At 37.8% G+C, this 5929-nt stretch overlaps 1 long non-coding RNA gene across 1 annotated transcript; it reads right to left on the bottom strand.

Annotated features, from left to right (window-relative positions):
• Positions 1–1066: 1066 nt before the first annotated feature.
• On the bottom strand, positions 1067–5532 carry LOC135196761 (uncharacterized). The gene is made up of 3 exons (XR_010310460.1): positions 5259–5532; positions 2143–2352; positions 1067–1624 (listed from the first exon to the last, which is right to left on the bottom strand). It is a non-coding gene; the product is annotated as an uncharacterized LOC135196761 (long non-coding RNA).
• Between the last annotated feature and the right edge of the window lie 397 nt (positions 5533–5929).

Here is a 5929-nt window from a genome sequence, read left to right as displayed (position 1 = left end):
TGAAACAGTTGTAGAAACTTAGGTAGCGAAAGAGACTTGAAGGCTAGCTAGAGTTAGAGGAATGTTTACCACGAAAAGCATCTTTTTCTTGTCTTATTTCCCGTTTTTACTTGACATAATTTATAATGAATCCATAATACCAAATTAAGTACCTCAACAAACTAAAGGCTAAGAAGAATCTATTTTAATTAAGCATGACATGTCGTGTGGTTAGATGTTCAACCCTACTTTAGCTTTGAACTAAAAAACATTTCGAAAACAGTCATATCTTTTCCAAAAGGCACATTTGATTAGATCATAAACCCTCTAAAATTCCTTATACAAGTTTCCCGCCTTTTCATTTGCTTTTTACAAGATATTCTACTGAATTAAACAATTGTGGCAGGTTTTTTATGTTAAAATTGGTCCCCTACTGTTTGCCTGCTCGATCGAGGCAATGGATTTCCTTATAAATTATGTCAAGTAAAAACGGGAAATAAGACAAGAAAAAGATGCTTTTCGTGGTAAACATTCCTCTAACTCTAGCTGGCCTTCAAGTCTCTTTCGCTACCTAAAGGCCTGTCCACACGAGCGGGCCTGATCGGCGTGCTCCGGGGTTGACGGGCAAATTCTGTAGGGCTTACCCATGAATGTTGTCCACACGGGTGAGGCGATGGAGAGGTGGGCGTGCCCGACGATGCCAGTAGTGTGTTCAGTGCGGTACGCTAAACATGGTGCCTACCGCAAAGACAAAGATATTGTGTAGCATGATAACTGCTTTGTATGTGATGAAAAAGAAGAGAATATGGTGCAAAGAATGGCTCAGTAAAAGAAATGTATATGGTTAACGTATGTCTGCCAGGGTCGAAGCTCAAGCCATCGGGCACCACCATGGTGATTTTGCTACAAGACCTATCGGGCAATTTGACGGTTTGCCCGTCAAGTGTGCCCGTTAGAGGGGAGGTCCGCCGATCAGGCCCGGTCGTATGGACAGGCCTTAAGTTTCTACAACTGTTCAAGTCTTTTTCCTAATTTTCTTGTACAGCCAAGACTGCCTCTGACTCCAATTAAATTTCAACGTCTCTTTCTCCCTGAATTTCTACAACTGATCCGAGTCTTTTTCTAGATTTGTTCTCAGTATCAAAATTTTTTCTAGATTTGTTCTCAGTATCAAAATTACCAAACACTAACACCTTATTTGGACCTACTCTAAGATTAGTCTTCAATTATCTGAACACTTAACGTAAGCTAAATTTAACGAATTGTGATATAAATCGACATATTTCATTAAGAAAAAGCATTAAAATTTTAGGACATCCTTGGTACTTGACGCTTCAACATCTGAAAACTTTGAAATTATGAACATTGTGTACCTAATAAAATTGGCCACTTTTACAACATTCAAATCAAGTTTGTCATCCATTATAATCCCATAACTACTACCAGGCACGCACTTTTGATAATTTTGTAGCTGGAGAGAGATATTCCTAAAGTTGATTCCTGAAGCAACTGAGGTTGACAGTTCTTTCATCCACTTGCTAATAATCCATCTTTATAGGGAGTTTGTATTTGCAAATGTCGATCCTCCGGAAAAAGTCCTTGGCTAGATGACCAGTTCCACTCCCTACAGTCACTGGCCTAGTTTCTGAAAGTGAAAATACCATTACTCTCTTTGGTTACATTTGATAATAATCAATTTCAAATTCTTAATAATTATCACTGACCAAGAAAAATTTCCTACTTAAGAAGGAGACCTAGCCTGCAGGGTCCAATATATATGTAAATTTTTTCATTAAGTTTTCTTTTGAAAAAAATACCAAAGTGCAAATAATCGAGGGGAAATAAAAATCTAAGCATCTGAAGCTTAAGAGAACCTTGGGATTATTGAAAACGTCACTACTAAAAAATATATCGGAACTAGAGCCATTCATACTAAGGACATTAAATGTCTCTAGAATAGATACCTTGTAAGTAAATCATACATAATCTATAGACATATTAGAGAAAACCACCTTTATTATAGATCATCGAAAACAACTGAGGGAAAACAACACATTCAATATCTTAATATCAAATCCTACGACTGTCAACTATCTAACTATTTAACCGAACACTTAAGGTAATGGCTACATTACCTTAAGAATTAAAATTACATATACTAACGGGAGATTTTTATATATAAACTTTATATTTCCAGAACATCATTCAGTATGTTAACTGATTTCAAGGAACACGGAAAATGAGCTCGCCTCCTCAAAGAACTTCCACCAGGGAAAACTTCCGCTCCTTGTTTCGCTTGTTAATCAATTACTTTCAGGCAATTAAAAGCTGTCAGTCAGCTTAAACTCTCAGGAAATCGCCATCACTCACCATCTGTAAAAGACGAAAGTTTACTGCCAAATAGTACGATTTTATTTTTTACTTAAAAATAAAAAATAAAAATATTCCTAACTTTCAACAGTCATGTTTTCCTGATACCTGAACAGCCCGAGATCTCTGACAAATGACCTTAAAATTAGCTGGTATAAAACCTGCATAAAAATCTGCTACTAACGCCAGGGATCAACAGTTTTTTCCCTCAGCTAAACACCAGACCTTTGATCAGCTTTAATTAGGAGTGACGCAAGCCTTTCGTTATGTTATTCCAAATTTTCAACTTATACCAGGGGTGCAAAGGGCCCCAGAATGGGGTCTATGGTTGCACCTCTATATTTCACTAGCATTATATCCGAGGGAGAGCACGGACAACCATTGTATAAAAGGAGTGAAGATACAGCAAAGGAACCTATGAACTGGCAGTATCCTGAATGCTCAATTAGCTTCCCCCCAAAAATCACAGTAAAATGGAGGGCAATGGCTATGAAAACACTGTAGACATATACAAAATTACGACACAAGAACAAGTTATTCAAGAAAACTATGAACTGACAAAATACTTGTCTGAAGAACCACCGAAACCTGACAGGAGGGTCTAAAAAAATGAATCTCATGGTAATAGCGCCCATTGGTCGACATTCGTACTCATTAACAAACACAAGGTGGTTGCAAGGTACGCGTTCCTTCAGGTTAACGAAACGTGGATTACCTCTCTAAGCTGTGTAAATATACCAGCCCATCTTGTCACATATCAACCTAATGACAAACTGATCTACCTCAAATTAATTCAATCCAGAATTGAATGCATAAACAAATGGGTCATTAATGAACAAATTCTCCCTGACAATTATTCTAATATTTGGTAGATCCTTTTGAAGATTCAAACTTCTGATGTTTGATGCACCTTTAATTAAAATTGTTATACAGGAGACCCAAAGTTTCGGTATATATGTTTATTCACTATTTATTTACTGCAAAGATTCAACGTTGCTAACGAAGCATCAGTTGTTGTCTGCGCATCACATATCATGGACCTCTAAAAGTTGTCCTTGTCATCACTAAATTTACTAAATCAACCAATCACTAGACGAGACGACAAGTCACTGACGGTGAATGCATATCAGGTAATTCTATACAATAGCTCCGTCTCTAATAATTTTGATAATATTTTTTTTATTAATTTTTTAGTGCTTTATCTAAAGCTGACCATTTTTTTATGGGGAACAGTATTTTTACCCTATTTGTTAACCTTTCCAATCTTGGGGGACCCCCAGTGGGAAATCAGGGATTTTGGGCGGGGAATAAATTAAAGAATCCGTTATAACATACGAATAATGGCACATGTACAATTAGCAATAAACAAGGCCACCAGCTAACCTAAACAAACCACCTAACCTAACCTAGTAGCCGTATCCTTACCTAGCGGGTGGGGGGGGCAAGAGCCAAGTATCCAACAAACTGATCCTTTCGACGACCGTATTTAGGCGACAGATTCTTCAAATCTTGCCACCGCCTCTCAATAGTATTAGTATGAGCTACAGTGTGCAGGTCCACGAAGTTCAAGGAGTGGTTGACTCTTCAATGAAGAAATCTCTCCAGTCAATCGTATGCCTTCCAACAGTTGGAAATGATGGTAGTGCCGGGCTCTATATAATCCCTTATCACTGTTAAAAGTGTCACTTTGTCCCTACTTTCTACAGGAAAGCAATTGAGACAAGAACTTGGGAGAAAATCCACATAAATTGATGTCAAAGTAGATGGTAAATGAGAAACCGCACCAGAAGTTGAAGGTTCACACGCCTCCATGGCTCTCAAAAGACTGAAAAATTAGCGGTGGAAATTGTGCGAAAAGTGTCGAAAAGTGTTAGTTTCCTAGTAAAACTGTCACCTGATTGGGTATTCAAGTGACGTGATTCTAGCTTTGTTAAAATGGTAGTCCCAAGTAAAATGTAGATAATCATCATTGGTTAAAAACTATGACGTTTGGGTGTGGTCTTGCCGCGTAGAATACAGTCGATGATGTAATAATGACATAATCTATGTTTTTAACGTACAAACGAACAAACGAGAGCTCAGTCTGAAAAGGAATTTGAGTGTTATGAAGTCGAGGGACTTATTTTTTTTCAGGTGGGTCAAATTTAATTTTGATTTTTAAACAACTTCTAGACCTAGCGCCACTTAGATTTATATATCAAACGAAACCTTGGACTTCCCTCTTTTTAGTGAAAGTACTTAAATTTGATACTTGCTGGCGGAGCAGACGGTAAGAATTACCAATGGTTGTGTGGCTGGCAGGAGATGGAAAATAACTTGCCATTTTTCAACACAAAAAGTGCTTCATATAACTTCGACTTTGGATTCAACCAGTGTGCTGGTTATAGCACAGGAGACTAGCTTCACAAATAAAATAAATTAATGTGCACGGTAATTCTAAGAAATAACTATGCACAGACCAAGGTATATAGACCAAGGTATATATACCTTGGCACAGACTGCAAGGAAGGCTCCCGCGAATACGACAGCCACTCGGGGATTGGGGCGTCAAATGTATTTCGCCGTTTAGTACTAGCCCCTGGGAGTTAATTACAGTCGATCCCGCAAAAATAACGGTAAATTCTTAATAAGCAACACAAATACTTTAGGAAACTGTAATTTCCAAAGAAATACCGGACGCGGAGTTATTACCTAGATCTACCTCACCTTATACCAGATATGTTGGATGATCTTCATACTTTCCAAGAGTCAGACGAGCTTCCATACTTACTGAATCTTTATGCGGTAGCAAACTAGAAAATAAGGCTAACAGAACCATGCCAATTAAGTACATCACTTGAACCTTTCCAGTCAACAACCGTTTGTCACAGAAACAAGTAAGAATGGGCTTAGAGCATTCTGTTACTTACCAGAACAATAATAATGGATTTGAAGTTACAAGAGTTCTTGGCATGCTTGACACTACGGTGGTAGTATCTTGGGAGCAGGAACGTATTTTCGACCATCTTGTTAGTTAGGTTTTTACTGTATTCATTATAGATAACCAAACTGAACTATAATCGGCACGGGTTCTTCCTTAACACTTCAAGCACACACGTAATGGCCTATCTCTACATCCTGGATTTTCACAGCACAGAGCCTGTAACGTTACTCTGACTCTTTGGTTCAGCTGTAACTGAACAGCGCCAAGTGCCAACCAAGCGCCAAGCGCCAAGCCGCCAACTGAGAGAAATCCGGGACTCAGTAACAGTAGACGATGGTTCCAAACTTCTATTATTATCATCTTTTTTTCTTTTAATTTTTTTCAAGAAATGCTGTGGGTCACCTGTATTTCGACTAATCAAATCTCGCAAATACAAAATAAGTTAAAAAAAATATATATATCAAAAATTTCCATAAGAGGAAACTAACAAACAGAAAAACTGACAGAACGAATCTTACGTCAGGAAGTGGGAAGGGCTTATTTGCAGTATGTTCATTCGTCTTCAATTTCCAGAAGCCGGTAATTCAGTTTCCAAATAAAATAACAAGAACAATATTAAATTAATTTATTTCCCCAACTGCACAAATATGAGTCAAC

Source organism: Macrobrachium nipponense, chromosome 18 (assembly GCF_015104395.2).
Source record: "Macrobrachium nipponense isolate FS-2020 chromosome 18, ASM1510439v2, whole genome shotgun sequence".
In the NCBI taxonomy this organism is placed as follows: Eukaryota; Metazoa; Arthropoda; class Malacostraca; order Decapoda; family Palaemonidae; genus Macrobrachium; species Macrobrachium nipponense.
The sequence above is the reverse complement of the archived record's forward strand: the minus strand, read 5'-3'. Positions and strand labels throughout refer to the sequence as shown.